Source organism: Lycium barbarum, chromosome 12, assembly GCF_019175385.1.
Source record: "Lycium barbarum isolate Lr01 chromosome 12, ASM1917538v2, whole genome shotgun sequence".
NCBI lineage: Eukaryota > Viridiplantae > Streptophyta > Magnoliopsida > Solanales > Solanaceae > Lycium > Lycium barbarum.
Genome location: NC_083348.1, coordinates 98,015,752 through 98,032,682, shown reverse-complemented (window position 1 = coordinate 98,032,682; position 16,931 = coordinate 98,015,752). Strand labels below are relative to the sequence as shown.

At 32.5% G+C, this 16,931-nt stretch overlaps 1 long non-coding RNA gene across 1 annotated transcript; it reads right to left on the bottom strand.

Annotated features, from left to right (window-relative positions):
* Nucleotides 1–331: 331 nt before the first annotated feature.
* On the bottom strand, nt 332–3,172 carry LOC132622933 (uncharacterized). Its single transcript, XR_009576046.1, has 3 exons — nt 2,276–3,172; nt 1,722–2,011; nt 332–785 (listed from the first exon to the last, which is right to left on the bottom strand). It is a non-coding gene; the product is annotated as an uncharacterized LOC132622933 (long non-coding RNA).
* Nucleotides 3,173–16,931: the final 13,759 nt, after the last annotated feature.

Sequence of the window (16,931 nt, the reverse complement as noted above, 5' to 3'; positions counted from 1 at the left end):
ATGTATTATCGTGATTCCAAATTTGTTCAATGTATAAATGGAGAAGTTTTTTTAATTATTTTATCATAAAATCTGTTAATATTTTTAATAATTGTTAGTGTAGTATTATATGCAATAAGCATTTATTTATATTTTCTATTTGAGAAATTTTATTGTATTTATAATTTTATTTTGTTGCTTGGCATTTTTTTTGTTTTTCCATCTTTTATTTCAGTTACATGATCTTATTCATAGTATAACTTTTCTCTTGCCGGTTCAAAATACTTCTTCAATTCAAATTCAGTTAAGTATTATCTACTAAAAAATATTTTTGTATCTTTTTCTCTTACCTAATTAAACATGTGAACATGATATATTCAGAGCTGCAGTAAATTGAAAAGGATGAATATTTCTCTTTACCTAATTAGAGAGGGAAACACATGTTTGGGTTATCATGTTATGGAACATGTGATAATCGCACCACAAACCCTATTACATTCCATTACATATTGGTTTAAATTACCCCGTTAAAGAAATAAATCTTTGAGTGACAAAAGCTCCCATTCATGGGAAGGCAATACACAATTCAAATCATTATACATGTATCCTTTACAGTATATGAAACTTTGGAAGGTGAAATTGCTACTTCAATTGGGCACCCAACCACATGATGTATATTTGTCGAGCATAGAATTATCTACTTTTAACTTTGCTCCACATATGATGATAAGGCATAACATGTGAACATGATATATTCAGAGTTACAGTAAGTTGAAAAGGATGAATATTCCTTTTCTGTTGTTGTTCTAAAAAAAAAAAAAGAATTATTAGAGTCCATAGAAGTAAAAAAAAAATGAGCTAAAGTCTATATAAACAGAGAAATAATTTTTTTCTGCTCCGTAAATAGTCTGAAAAAGTAAAAAATGTATTAGGAATAATTGCAAGGCAACATCAATTTAAGCTAAATTAGAGAAAAATCAAATAACTTTATCTTTCATTTCTAATTCATCGTTTTTTTTTTAATCTCAGTTACAAAGAACTCTTATTAGGTTTATATTACATCTTCAAATTTCAAATTAAAAATTGACCACACCTAATTCAAAGAGTTATATTTTCATTCAAAATTTAAAATTAATCATATTAAATTCAAAATATTCATACAAAAATTTGGCTATGTGTTGTGTGTTCATTGCTGCATAAAGAAAGTTTTCTACTAATCTCGATTTTTATGAGTTAACGTGCATTTTTATTTGCTTAATGGCTCAAAAGTTACGATGTTATGATAATATGACTTAATTTTATTAACAATATTCTGAACAATTCTTCTCTTAAATAAATGAGGACAAAAGAGAATACGGATAAATACAATTTAAATTTGTCTTCAGCTTTTTAAACTTTTGGTAGTACTTCATACAAAAATTTTGCCTGTCAAATCTAAAACAAAAAATAATAGAATTTCCAAACCTCTATTTGATTTTTTTTTCATAAGTTTCCAAATCTATTACTATTAATTAACTTCAACTTAAAAAAAGGGAGAAAAAAAACTGCTATGTCCAATAGAAGAGGAAATCGAGTGATTAGTGGTGCTGAAATTGCTTACTCCCATGCATGCCAAGACATAAGTATAAAAGACATTTAAGTACTCTTTAGTGGACAGTAGCAAAAAATGGAAGTCATGTGAATATGAAAGAAAAAAAAAATCAAAAAGAAGAATGAAGAAAGGATAACACTATATGAATTACCCAGAAACCATATGCTGGAGGAGCCTTTAGTGAAGACTTCTCAGCCATTGCAACACTGATATTATAATTAACCTCTGAAGTCATAATCTGGTGAACAAATTCATGGTTAGCAGTTAAGACATATAGTGCATAAAAGAAATCATTCTACTACAGGTTCTTACTATTTTAAAAGCCCATAGCAGAGTGCTGCAGAAGCATCTTCATATGACAAAACAACATTTCCTATGTTATATCCTTTTTCATCTGTATAGCTTTATGCTCCATGGCCACGGGTCTTATATCATCGCCACCTACATATTAATGGAAAAGGAATTAAGCATCATTCAAAGGCATGGACTAACAGCTAGTCACAAAAGTCAATAACTTCATTGTGATGATAAAAAGTCAGGGTAATATTTCTATGATAAACATAAAAATACCAAGTATCTAGACATGTTATCTTCTTGCTTCAAGTACTAATACCACAGAACAACATGGAATTGTGAAGTAAAAAAAAGTTAATGTACTATTAATGGGAAAAAAATAATCTGAAACATATAGCCAAAAGTATTTACATATTACTTGTCCGATGCTTCCAAAAAGTTCTTGGAATTCTTCAATGGTGACATGAGGAGTACTGCCATAACTACCTACTTCTTTTACCATGGGAGAGAAGTTTCTCACTTTTTCCTTAGAAAGGCTCTCATGAAGAGCCAGCCATTCTATTCGATAACTTTTAAAGAAAAATGTTTTTTTATGAAAGCACTTCTCCATCTGAATAGAGAAGTTGCCCTCTTATAAATTAAATTTGTTTTAAATGTAGCAGTTAATTAGTAGTTGATCGTGGAAGTGGACACTTTGCAACCCTTCTTTATAGTGAATTTGAATTTTTAAAAAAAATAACCACTCTCAATCAAAAATTTAAAATTCAAACTTTTGAAAATTAATTCAATTCCATTGTAGTTGCCACGTGAAACTTGAAAGACTCTAATGGTGTATATTTGTGAGTTGAAGGTTGTGTGTGATCATGAAAGAGTAAAATGAGGAAAATGGAGAAGTTACAAACGTGGGCTTTGGGGTTGGTTTTGGTTGTTTTTTTTTTTTTTTTTTTTTGGGTCTTTTAAATGTGGTGTCAAGTGCAATTGAGAGAATTGGGTAAGGAGGAGTCTAGTTGGTTTCTAAGTCTCTGCTTTTGTTGCAATAATGCAACCACAACTGCTGCTCCAGACGTGTAATTTAGCAGCAATTTTTTAGGAATAGTATAACATGGATAGCATTTTTAGCAATTTCCACCTTCATTTTTCATTTTTCTAAGTAGAATTTAAAAGAAAATGAATTACAAATATTTAAAACTTAAACTTGATTTGGCAGAAACATGGTCTTCAGTTTTTTTCCTCATTGTAAAGAAATGGGTAACACTACAACCACTACTTTAAAAAAATAGATATTTAATTATTTTTAAATTCAAACAATAACTAATAACTAATTATTAACTAATTAACTACTTTTTGTCCTAAAACTATCCTCTTTTTAATAATATATAGATTACAAATACAGGACAAATTTAAATAATGCATTTGCTTTTTCTTTTGACATATCATCATGTTTGATTGGCGCTTTTTTTAATCAATTCAGATAGACCTAAATTTTTCTATATTAGAAAAAAAGTAAGAGCCTGTTTGGATGGGCTTAAAAAAAGCAGCTTTTTCTAAACTAAGCTAAAAGGATCAATTTATTTTTTTGGGCTTATTTTAAGTACAAAATAGCTTATAAACTGACCAGCGAAACACTCAAAAAACTGAAAACAGCTTATAAGTTGTTTTCAGCAATTTATAAGCTAAGCCAAACGGGCTCTAAGTCTTTACATTACCTTTTTTTGGTTTGCAGGACTTAGACATGACTTGTTAAAAATAAGAGTAAACTTTTTGTGCTATGTGCAAATTTAATTTAAGTGTCAAATCCTCCCGATGGGGTAGCCTGGGGAAAAAAATTATGTGTCAAATATTTCTAGTATTTTGAATATACTTAGATTTAAAAGAGCTAAATTTCTTTAACTGTGCCAACTTTAATCTCTGCTACGATTCTATTTATCCAACTAAATTTTTAATTAGTATTTTATCCTACTATTTACAATATTAATTAGCTACCATCATATATAAAATAAAATAAGAAGGAAATAACCTTAAATCCAATTAAGTGTGAAATAATTCCCTCAAATAGGTTGGCGACGTGGGAATGGACATGATAGAGAGGAAAATGTGGACCCAATTAGATTGCCGAATTGGGCTTTGCATTAACTGCTATAGAGAAAAAGGCACATATAGCACACATGACAAAACTGGGTCATTTGCACGATTAGCCTTTAAAGCCACTGGTCTTTAATTTTGTCCCTCAAATTAGTGATCTTTAATTTTTGTCCTTCGCCTAATACCATGAGGTTTGAGGTTTGAACCCCGGCTCAGTAAAAAAAAAAAATCGCAAGGCATAGTTTCGTAGCCAAGCTAGGCCTATTCGGGCCAAAGTTAGGCCTCAGACAAAACTCTGTCTTACGAATCCAAACATTTGCCTTGCGAAATTCCTTCTTTGTTTTACTGAGCTGGGGTTCGAACCCAGAACCTCGAGGTATTAGGTGAAAGATAAAAATTAAAGACCACCAATTTAAGGGACAAAAATTAAAAACCAATGCCTTTGAAGGACAATCCGCACAAAAAAATGACAAAATTTCCAACAAAACCAAACTTAGAATGGTGCCCGTAAAACAAATTAATCTTGGAGTTATGTTTTGTATGAGGTTTAGGTTTCCAGAGACAAAGCCTTCCAATAATGGAATGTGACGAGGCTCTTCTATTTCCTAGACTGGAAATACTTGCTTTTTGTGGGCCTTTCTACCTTCTTTCCTCATGAAAATAGGTGATATAAACAAATAGGATCTTCAGTGCTACCGTTTAAATTTTTATCTCGTTAAAAAAAGATACAAAAACAATCTTTTTGCAGAATAAATTCTAGGGGTTCGTCATAATTTCTTATAAAAATAATGGAAAAGACTTGGTTAACAACAAATTATGGTGATAGTTAGAATTTTTGCCCAAAATCCTAACGATCACCGTAACTTAACAACAATAACAACTTGTTGTGTAGAAATTTACCTAACATGTTTTTACTTAAAAATTTCTCCAAACCAACTCTAAATGATATCAAATTTGATGTACACATTTTTTCAAGCTCAATCCAACAATTTTCAATTCGTCATATTCAACCCGAATTCTCGAATATCAATGTACTCACTTTGTCAAACTCACCCTAACAATAATTTTCAACAATTTTCTTCAATTAAATCAATCCAACCGCAAATAAACAACAAGTTAGATTTATTGGAAGAAAAAAAGAATAAGGAGAAGGAGCAACAACTAAGAAAAAAGGAAAAGAACAAAATATTACGGAAGTCTAAAAGGCAAAAAACATATATGTACATGGTAAGAGAGTATATTTACAGAACATGACGATATTTTTCAGTTTACAAAATATATCAATAGACTTATTACAAAATCTATACGAATTAGGTAAATTAAAAAGAAGCATATAAAACACGTTAAATAAGGTAAGGAAATCGTTTTACTTATTTTATCTACATTTCTCTCTCCATTCAAAATTCAGAGATATATTTCCCTGATTTTCTCCAACTTTTGCTTCCTTATTTCAACCACTTTTCTCTCTTCATTCAAAATTAAGAGATATTGTTACCTAATTTTCTCCAACTTTTACTCAAAAAGTTCATTATAATCGGTAATTTTTATGTACAAAGTTCATACACCAAAAAACATATATGTATAATTTTCGTATGCAATATGTATAACTGTATAGATTCTTATAATTTATATATATATATATGTATAAAAATTGTATCTGTATTTTGATTATTATAAAGTACATATAAAATGTATAAAATCTAATCAAAGTATGTATAAATTTTGAAAAAAATATGTATAATAAACTGGTAATTGAAAAATATGTATAATAAACTTGTAATTGATACAAACTAGATTCCATACAAAGTTCATACACCAGAAAATAAACATATATTAATTTTTGTATGCAATATGTATAAATTCGTTATAATTTCTACGTATGAAATATGTATAAAAGTTGTATGTATATTGTGATTATGATAAAGTGCATATAAATTGTATAAAATCTGATCAAAGTATTGTATAGATTATGAGAAAGTATCTATGTATAATAAGTTTTCTGATTGATACAAACAAAATTCCATCCACATTTCATACACATATCACTTTTTAACATTTTTAAGACTAATTGATATCGAATTTGTTCGCATTTCATACACATTGTGCCGCATATATCTAAAAAATGACATATAGCAGACTCCATACACATTTCATACATATATTAGTTTTCAACATTTTTTAAAGCTACAGTTTATATAATTTATACAGATTTTCAAAACACACAATGATCATATATATCTCAAAACGATACAAATCAATTTTTATATACAATTAATACACAAGTTAGGAATCAAAAATACTTTGTAATATTGGTTTGAAAATTTATACTAGAAGAGAAGATGAATTTTAGGTATAAAAATGATGTCTACCATAGATGGAGAGAGAGAAATATTTTTTTTTTTTAAAAAGAAGTTGAATGGTAACAATCCTAGAATTAAGTCCACATTTAAAATAAGATTTTCTTCCTTAAAAAAAACCTAAAATCGTTGGTATCCCATTAAGCCCAAATCTGGTATAATTTGTAATTTTGTTACTATATTTTGTAAATAAGAAAAAATATCCTTATATTTTATAATATAAAGTCTTAAATAGGTATTATTAGGTCATTTTCTCAAATTTAAATTTGTTATAATTTTTTAGCGGGCCCAATAAATGAATGGACGTCCTCCAGATGACACCCATCATAAATCATTGCATGAAAATAGTGGTCAGTAATTACTTCTCGTCCTGTGAAATGCTAAGATAATATTTTTTTTCAATTATAATTATTGAAAAATAGTTATTCTCTCCGTGCCAATTTATGTGACACTTTTCTCCTTTCGAGAGTTAATTTAATTAAACGTTGAAGGTAAATTGAATTAGATTAACTTAATATTTAAAGATTCAAATTTATGTATTTGAAAACTACATGAAAAGTACTATAAGTTGCGACTTTTCTCATATCAATTTGGTGAAAAAATACATCTGAAAATGTTGGTCAAATTCATTCATTTTAAATCACGGGAAGCGGAAAGTGCCACATAAATTGAGACAGAGGAAGGGAGTATTAGTGAATTTTACCGGGCAATTCGCAGGAATGCCCCTCATTCGGGTTGGTCTTTCATTTTTGCCGCTCAAATTGCTGGTCTTTAATTCTTGCCATTCACTCTGAAACCCTGAGGTTTTGGGTTCGAACCCCGGCTCAGGCATAAGAATAAAAAATAATTTCGCAAGTCCCTTGGGGAAAGCTATGCCGGATTCGGCATAAGCGCCTTAATGCATAACTAAAGTTATGCCGGATCCAACATAAGTTATCTCATGAGGCAAACTTTAATTATGCCTTGTAAGACAAACTTTTAGTTATGCCTTAAGGCAACCTATGCCGCATAAGACAGACTTTTCTCAAAGCCTTGCCTTGCGAAATTATTTTTATTTTTATACCTGAACGAGGGTTCAAATCCAGAACATCAATATTTTCGGCCGTCTTTTCAAGTGAAGGACAAAACTTAAAGACCACCAATTTGAGGGTCAAAATTTAAAGACCACACCAATAAAAGGACAATCCGCGCACCTTGTTAAGTAGCTGCTAATATTCTTTAAATTTTGCTGCTGTTAGGCCCACTTAATTCTTTACTATGGCATGCCTCTAATGTTAAGTATTGACCTAGCAAACCATTAAAACCCTACATGAAAAAATCCTCCTCGTCGAATAGCTCTGCATCATATTTCTTAAAAGAAACCTCATTCTGCTAAATTCACTTAAAACTTTTCTTTCCCTCATAATATTATAAATGTTTTGTTTTCATATTAAAATAGGCTAAAGTTTGAATAGTTTTGAAACAATGATTGAGTTTAAATTAACGATTTGAAAAGTGATTATTTGGTAATTTCTTTCGAGATAACCAAAGGCAAACATAAATGGAACAAAAATTACTGTACTAAAAATGCTGGTAACATAAATGAGAAAAGCTCACAGAGGGCGTAGATATATAGAGTTTGCAATTGACACTCTCCACCTTACTATATATATGTTCATCCTATTTATGCGTAATCGCCAAAATCTATTTTTTATGCTCCGTACTATTTAGTAGATTTCTTGACACATATTTTTACTCGTGCCGTACACGCCCCCCCAAAAAAAATAGAGCAGGAAAAAATAGAATCATTATTAATTCTGGTAGCTATACTATAATTAAGGTGTTGAATTATACAAATCACAAAGATGACGTATAAATTTGTAAAGTGGGCAAACGTACGTGAAATGCGCCTAGTGGGAAGAGTCATCTTAGGTTAAAATGTCGACTAATGTGATTGCGGTTCTTATACTAATGAGTTCACATTATATCAAAGTTATTCCAGTTGTTTGCAATTGGCACTCTCCACCTTACTATGTATATGTTCATCCTATATATGCGCAATCGCCAAAATCTATTTTTTATGCTCCGTCCTATTTAGTAAATTTCTTGACACATATTTTTACTCGTGCCGCACACCCCCCCCCCCCCCCCCCCCCCAAAAAAAAAATAGAATCATTATTAATTCTGGTAGCTATACTATAATTAAGGTGTTGAATTATACAAATCACAAAGATGTTGTATAAATTTGTAAAGTGGGCAAACGTACGTGAAATGCGCCTAGTGGGAAGAGTCATCTTAGGTTAAAATGTCGACTAATGTCATTGCGGTTCTTATACTAATGAGTTCACATTATATCAAAGTTATTCTAGTTGTTTGCAATTGGCACTCCCCACCTTACTATGTATATGTTCAATATATGCGTAATCGCCAAAATCTATTTTTTATGCTCCGTCCTATTTAGTAGATTTCTTGACACATATTTTTACTCGTGCCGTACACCCCCCCCCCCCCCCCCAAAAAAAAAAATAGAGCAAGAAGAAATAGAATCATTAGTAATTCTGGTAGCTATACTATAATTAAGGTGTTGAATTATACAAATCACAAAGATGATGTATAAATTTGTAAAGTGGGCAAACGTACGTGAAATGCGCCTAGTGGGAAGAGTCACCTTAGGTTAAAATGTCGACTAACGTCATTGCGGTTCTTATATCAAAGTTATTCCAGTTGTTTGCAATTGGCACTCTCCACCTTACTATGTATATGTTCATCCTATGTATGCGTAGTCGCCAAAATCTATTTTTTATGCTCCATCCTATTTAGTAGATTTCTTGACACATATTTTTACTCGTGCCGTACACCCCCCCCCCCCCCCCCCAAAAAAAAATAGAGCAGGAAAAAATAAAATCATTATTAATTCTGGTAGCTATACTATAATTAAGGCGTTGAATTATGAAAATCACAAAGATGACATAAATTTGTAAAGTGGGCAAACGTACGTGAAATGCGCCTAGTGGGAAGAGTCACCTTAGGTTAAAATGTCGACTAATGTCATTGCGGTTCTTATACTAATGAGTTCACATGATATCAAAGTTATTCCAGTTGTTTGCAATTGGCACTCTCCACCTTACTATGTATATGTTCATCCTATATATGCGTAATCGCCAAAATTTATTTTTTATGCTCTGTCCTATTTAGTAGATTTCTTGCCACATACTTTTACTCGTGCCGTACACCCAAAAAAAAAAAAAATAGAGCAGGAAAAAATAGAATAATTATTAATTCTGGTAGCTATACTATAATTAAGGTGTTGAATTATACAAATCACAAAGATGACGTATAAATTTGTAAAGTGGGCAAACGTACGTGAAATGCGCCTAGTGCTAAGAGTCCTCTTAGGTTAAAACGTCGACTAATGTCTTTGCGGTTCTTATACTAATGAGTTCACATTATATCAAAGTTATTCCAGTTAAAGTTCAGAAGGTAACTTGCAAAGTGACTATACTTTGGCGAATAGAAAAAGCTCTTAGTATGATAAACTACTAATATCGATAAACAAAATATATATGACAGGGTATTTAAGAGTAAATCAAAAGTTAGGACTAATAAATTGAAGACAACTCAAAGATTAGTAGGACCAGTGCAGCTGTGATATGTGGACTAAAGGCTTTTGCCAGTGGCAAACGTATGTATACATAGCAATTGATTGGACAATGGTTTTTTCTTAGGTTGGGGAAGACTCCAAACTAGCACATTTAGTGAATGAGATTCAGACGGAATCCCATGACATATAAGGCCAGATCCGAGTAGTACATAAGAACTCACGATGATAGTTGTTTCTTTTTTCTTTTCCCCCCTTCTTTAATATTCATTATCATTTAATAAGCTAACCTAGCTACTTCTACCTAGGTGTTTATGATTTGGTTTGAGTCGGTTATCTTCTAAAAGATGATCAAATCAGCTTAGTGGGTTTTTCAAATGTTAGAATCAAATCACATCAATTAAGTCGGTTTTTCATTGCTTCGGTGTTTGTTTGTTTTGTCGGTTTTTCGATTTTTTGTCGGTTTTTATTTAAATATATGACAATATACGTCCAAGCACATATTGAGTTGACTATTTTCTAGCATAACACTACCAAATCAATTACTCTTATTTGAGAGAAGAAGGAAATACAAACCTAATCAAGTTATATATGTACTTTCTCCAAAAAATTGTATCCATCATCTAAGAATTTAATTAGCCATTTCAAGGAACATAAAAAAAGTTCTTACAATGAATTTGTTTTTGTGCAATAAATTAAAGATCTAGTTGTGGTATACAAAGATATCTTGATGAATAATTAAAGGACTTAAAAACAAGTTATTTTGAACAAGAAATAGATTCTTAGAATTATCAAAATAGAAATAACAAATCAAACTAGAAAGTAAATACAAAATTTGGATTACTGTAAAGGCAAACACATAGATTATGAATCAAGAGTGCAAAAGATTAATATTGTAAAATTTCAAACTCTCTCTCTCTCTCTCTCTCTCTCTCTCTCTCTCTCTCTCTATATATATATATATATATATATATATATATATATATGTGTGTGTGTGTGTGTGTGTGTGTGTTTGATTCGGTTATTTTTTGCTTAAAATCAAAATCAAATCAAATTTTGTCGGTTTATAAAATAAAAAACGAAAATCAAATCAAACCAAAAAGAGTCGATTTTTTTCTTTGGTTTGATTTTTTGGTTTTCCGTGAACACCCCCACTTCTACCTTTGTGGGTGTACAAAGGTTGTTCACGATAGACCCTCGATTCAAAAGAACCATTTTCAAAGTAGGGTTGCAGGAAAAATATGACAACAACATAACAAGATACAAAGCAATGAAGCAACAGATAGTGATATACATTGATGAATAAAAAACTACACGATTACTAAATAATACACGATTACTAAATAATACTACTAATAAGGAGAAGAAGGGGAGGAGAGGCTAGCCCTCTATCTCTTCTCTACATAAAGCGCAACAACACTCTGCTAGATACTAGTGCAACAACACTCTGTTAGATACTAACCTTCTACCCTAATCTTCAACCTCCATATCTTCTTATCTAGTGTCATGTCCTCAGTAAGCCGAAGTTGTATGTGTCATGTCCTGTCTAATTACCTCCCAGTTCTTCTTCGACCTACCTTTACTTCTCCTAACTCCTGCTACCGCCAACATTTCATACCTCCTTATTGGCGCATTTCTGCGCCTCCTCAATCACATGTCCGAACCATCTCAGCCTCGCTTCCCTCATAATACCTGCCACCAGGGGCGAATTTATGCATAAATTTTGGGTCACGTGAACATATGTCACTCAACGAAATTCGATATATTAAGTGTATAATTCTGAAAATATATCTAATATTAACTAAAGGAACACATGGTCAAAATAGGCTGAGTGGAGCACTGGGTAGAGGCTATGTTTACATCCTCAAGGTCACGGGTTCAATCCCCAGCTCCTTTTTTCCTATTATTTTCTAAAGCTGCCTTTTGACCTTCCTTTTTATATTACTAACAAGTACAAAACGTGTTTTTACTTTATATTACATCAGATGACTTTTCTTTCCTTTATTTCTAATTATATACCAAGTCCCAAAAAGCAAAAAAAAAAAAATCAAAAAAAAACTCCATGGGATAATCTACAACGAGAAGTCGATGTCACTATAAAAATTTATATCTTATCTTAAAGCAATGGTGAATCCATCCTCATGAAATCCTAGATTCGCCTCTGCCTGCCACACGTGAAAAGTGTGGCTTGCCTATATACAAACTTACAAATTAACAAAGGCCACGTGCTTCGGAGGTGTTGTTGCAGGATTTGGAAAGCAATGACATATAGGCATGTAGAATTGTATTCTTTGGTTAATGAGAAGACAAAGTTTTTAGTAAACTGCTCTCATGGTTCATGAAAATTAAAGCACTGCCTTAGGGAAAATGGTATGTCTGTTTAGGGTCATTTCGGGTAAACATTACCTTAAGTCTATGTGTGGCCAATGATTAAAGGTCACACACACTTCTAATAGTTTATGCCATATTTTTCAAGTGTGGTTAAAGTTCTAAGATATCGTAGTGTTAATTACAGACTGTCATTTTCTGCATGATACTCAGAGAAGACAATTCTACAGTATTAACATATAAGCAATTCTATTAAAAAAAACATTTAAGATAGTAGTTCTATGTTTTCTTATAATATCAAATTGGACTCAACAGTGAGATATACTCCTAGGTGGGAATGTCAATCTAATTTTGACATATAACGTTTGGTGGGAAATTGAGAAGTAACAACAAAGTGACTATATATTTAATCCTACTAATGAGAGCGATCAAGCGGTGTCACAATTTAAAATGAGAACAAACAAATAAAACACTATAATATCATACAAGAACAAAATCTAAATAGAACACACCTAACCAGGGAAGCAGAAGTACCAAATATTTGTTTGTCACAAAAACTTACATATGTTAAGCAGGATTGATTGGTGACAGTTATCGTAACTTTTAAGAGGTTCATGGTTCGAACCTGGACAAGTATCTTTTCGTATATAAGACGAAAAAAATTATGACACAATAAGTGAGGTTGTTGAGTGTCGAACTCACAACCTAAGATGAAAACTAAGAGAGCTAACCAACTGAGCTACATTGTTTGTTCCACCAAGCTATGTCATTTTGACCAATTTATGCGCATTTTCGTTTCTTACTTTCAATTATACATACATATTTAGTAAAATTTTCCGACGAAGTAGTGTCACGTGACACACCTCGACATAAAGTATATCCGCTCCTAACTCAAACCCCCATTCTTCATTTCACCAGCACCACGCCACCCCGACACGCCAAAACCTTCTTCTTCATTTAACTAGCACCACGCCCCAGCCTCCCTCTTCTCCTCCACCCTCATGCCACCCCAACCCCAACCCCCTCTTCTCATCCACCTTCACGCCACCCCACCCCCAAACCCTTCATCTTCTTCATTTGACCACCACCACGCCGCCCCCTCTTCTCCTCCACCTTCACGCCACCCCACCCCAACCCCCAAACCCTTCGTCTTCTTCGTTGTTTGGTGGTGGGTTTGGTGGTAGGTTTGACGGTGAACAACGAAAGAAAGAGAAACAAATAAGTTGTGACTGATTTACAAAGTCTGGTCCAATTAGAAAAAATCTCAGTTAACTCAGCTGAGCTGGACTTTCTTCCCCATTTGCTCTAAATTATCAATTTAGATAATTTAGAGCAAAAGTAGAACAGAAGAATTGATAATTTAGAGCAAAAGTAGAACAGAAGGAACAATCTGCCATTTTTTATTTCGAGCGCAAATTGATATGTACTTGCTTCCCATTTTGCTCTCAATATTCAATTTTGAATTTTTGAAAAAAGATTGGCAATAATATTTTGATTTTTGGTGGTACTGCATTCGAAACGGTGGTGGTGCATCTGATGAAATGGTGGTAGTGAAATAGGTGACGGTGGTGGTGGCGGATATGATGGTTTCGGTGGAATGGGGGTGGTTGGATGATTTAGTGACGAAGAAGATATAACTATCGGAGGATTTTAGCAAAAGAAAAATCAAATGTAATTACCAAAAGAAAAATTAAAAGAATAAAGAAAAGGAAAATAAAATAAAATTAAAATTTAGATGTGTATTTTGCCTTTTCTTTTTTCAGTTCTTCCCCTTTGAGATCAACTAAAGATTTGGCGTATAGGTTGTGTAAGAGAAAAAAAAAAAAAAAAAAGCTTGCGTAATCAATCTGAAGAAAGGTTCTAATCTAATTAATTAGTACGTTACGTAGGTTTCCCAGATCAATATGCTTTTTGACAGCTTATTTATTTCCTAGAAAAGAAAAAAAAAATCACAATTGCATTATTGCATTTAATAAGTTTTAGAGTAATACTATCCCTTTAATTTAGGGCATAATAATGGCAAAAAATAATCTTTCACCTCGCCTTACCTTTTCTTTTTCCTTTCCTATCTCAGGCAACCCTCCTCTCCCTAACAAAGAAAATAATAATTGAAACAAAACTGTTAAGCAATAGTAAACTCACTATTAAAGCAGAGGAAATTTCGGTAATATGAGAAGTCTATAACTCAATAATTATAGACTCAAAAATTTCAACGCACCTGAGATATATGAACCGTTTGAAAATTTTATTGGTTAGGGTCACGACGCAGCCAGAATTTTCATTAGGAGGATTTAAATATAAAAAGTAAATACACAAAAATGTTAAGGGGATTCAACATTTTTTTATATAGGTAGAAAATAATTTTGACCTTGTATATTTTGATGAACCTCTTGCGCCCCTAACTCCTCCGTGACTGGGGTGGGGGTGGGTTGTAATGCTTATATTTGGTTTCCGAATTCCTAACTATATATGAGTGGTCCTCTATAAACTAGTTTTACATAAAATTGTCCATAAAACCTCGAGCCATCAAGACTTACTTCTCTCATATATCAACCCTGCAAATTTATCCCTAAATTTGTTATGTTTGTGTAGTTTATAAGAAGAAATAATTAACTGATTTGTGCAATGAATTGAAAAAAGAGAGTTTCCCCTTATGATCAGCTGCCAAATTGAAGTAAGAAACACCATTCAATCATCTGCAAGAAACGACAGAGATCTAAGGGTAATGTTGTTTGTTTCCTTTCAATATATTTGCAAAATCATCATTCTTGTTTTGTCCATTCATTTACCAATAGTGAATGAAAGAGGCAACACATTGGGAAGGTAGGGACCGATGACAAAACATTGAATCCAAAAAGAAAAGAGCAATCAAGTATTAGAGTTCAATCCCCACCAAACACCCACCCCCACCCCCAACCCCAAAACTCTCTTCCCAGCTTTGTATATATGTGTGATGGAGAAGACTTTTCCCATATATCACATGCATGTGTAATGAATCTACATTATAGATCAGTAGCACTCATTGTTTTTATGATAGAAGTAGTGAACTTAATGTGTGTGTATAATTATATCAGTTTAACAAAATTGTATTTACTATTTAACCTTTAATCAATTAAAATATGTGTCTTTTATCATATTATTTAAACAATATATTATATTTATACTATTTTAGAAGTATGTTACCCTAAAATATAAAGTAACAATATAAATTTAACGTATCATATAAGTAGTTAATGATGGAACAAAATATCTAGAAGCAAAATGGATCAGAAACACAACTTATAATTAAGTAACTGAAGGTTAAATGCGGCAAATTAAATATTACGAGAATCAAAACTAAAATTTACTAATTATTGAAGGATGAAATATGTTATCAACACTATATATAATTTAAGTGAAAGAAGTATTTTCCTTGAATAATTCATTAAGCATAATTAGCTTATATACAAGATTACAAGCGTAAAGTTAGGCTAAGGATACAAACTGGTTAGCTATAATTAAGGGCTAATTATATGGCTAAATATACACCTAACAAATATAACAACTATACAAAATCAGAATATATTATCATATATTCTAACACACCCCCGCAGTCGTAGCGGGAGGCTTCCGAACACTAAGACTGTCGCGAAAATCTTCAAACAGAATCAAAGGAAGACCCTTGGTAAAGATATCTGCAATCTGATAACGAGATGGTACATGTAAAACATGAACCTGGCCTTGAGCAACCTTTTCACGAACAAAGTGAATATCCATCTCGATATGTTTAGTGCGTTGATGTTGAACAGGATTACCAGCAAGATATATAGCACTAACATTATCACAATATACCAATGTAGCCTTCTTAATGGGACAATGAAGTTCCAAAAGAAGATTACGTAACCAACATGACTCAGAAACCATATTAGCAGCCCCTCGATATTCCGCCTCGGCACTAGATCGGGACAAAGTAGGTTGCCTTTTAGCGGACTACGAGATCAAGTTATCACCTAGAAACACACAATATCCTGATGTCGATCTGCGGGTATCCGGACATCCACCCCAATCCGCATCTGTATAGGAAATGAGAGTGGATGTAGAGGATGGATATAAATGAAGACCATAATCCAGGGTACCCTGAATATAGCGCACAATGCGCTTGAGAGCAAGCATGTGTTCTTTTTTTGGGTCATGCATGAATAAACATACTTGTTGCACCGCATATGTGATGTCGGGTCGTGTGAAGGTGAGATATTGAAGAGCCCCTGCAAGGCTCCGATAGAGAGTAGGATCTGTATAAGGTGTGCTAGAAGTAGCACTCAACTTCGGTTTAGTATCAACCGGAGTAGGAGATGGCTTACAGGAAGACATGCCAGCTCTGTCAACGATTTCTGATGCATACTTCTTTTGTGATAAGAATAGGCCACCTGCATGATGAGTTACTGCAATACCCAAGAAATAACTCAAAGGGCCCAAGTCATTCATAGCAAATTCCGAGCTAAGAAGGGTAATTATGGACTTTCGAAGATCATCAGAAGAAACAGTTAAAATAATGTCATCCACATATAATAATATATAAGCCATTTTAGTACCTTGCCGATAAATGAAGAGAGAGTGGTCAGAAGTACTATGAGAAAACCCAAGAGTGGAGACATAGTCAGCAAATCTCTTATACCAAGCTCGCGGAGCTTGTTTGAGGCCATATAGAAATTTCTTCAGCAAGCACACATGATTAGGATGATCA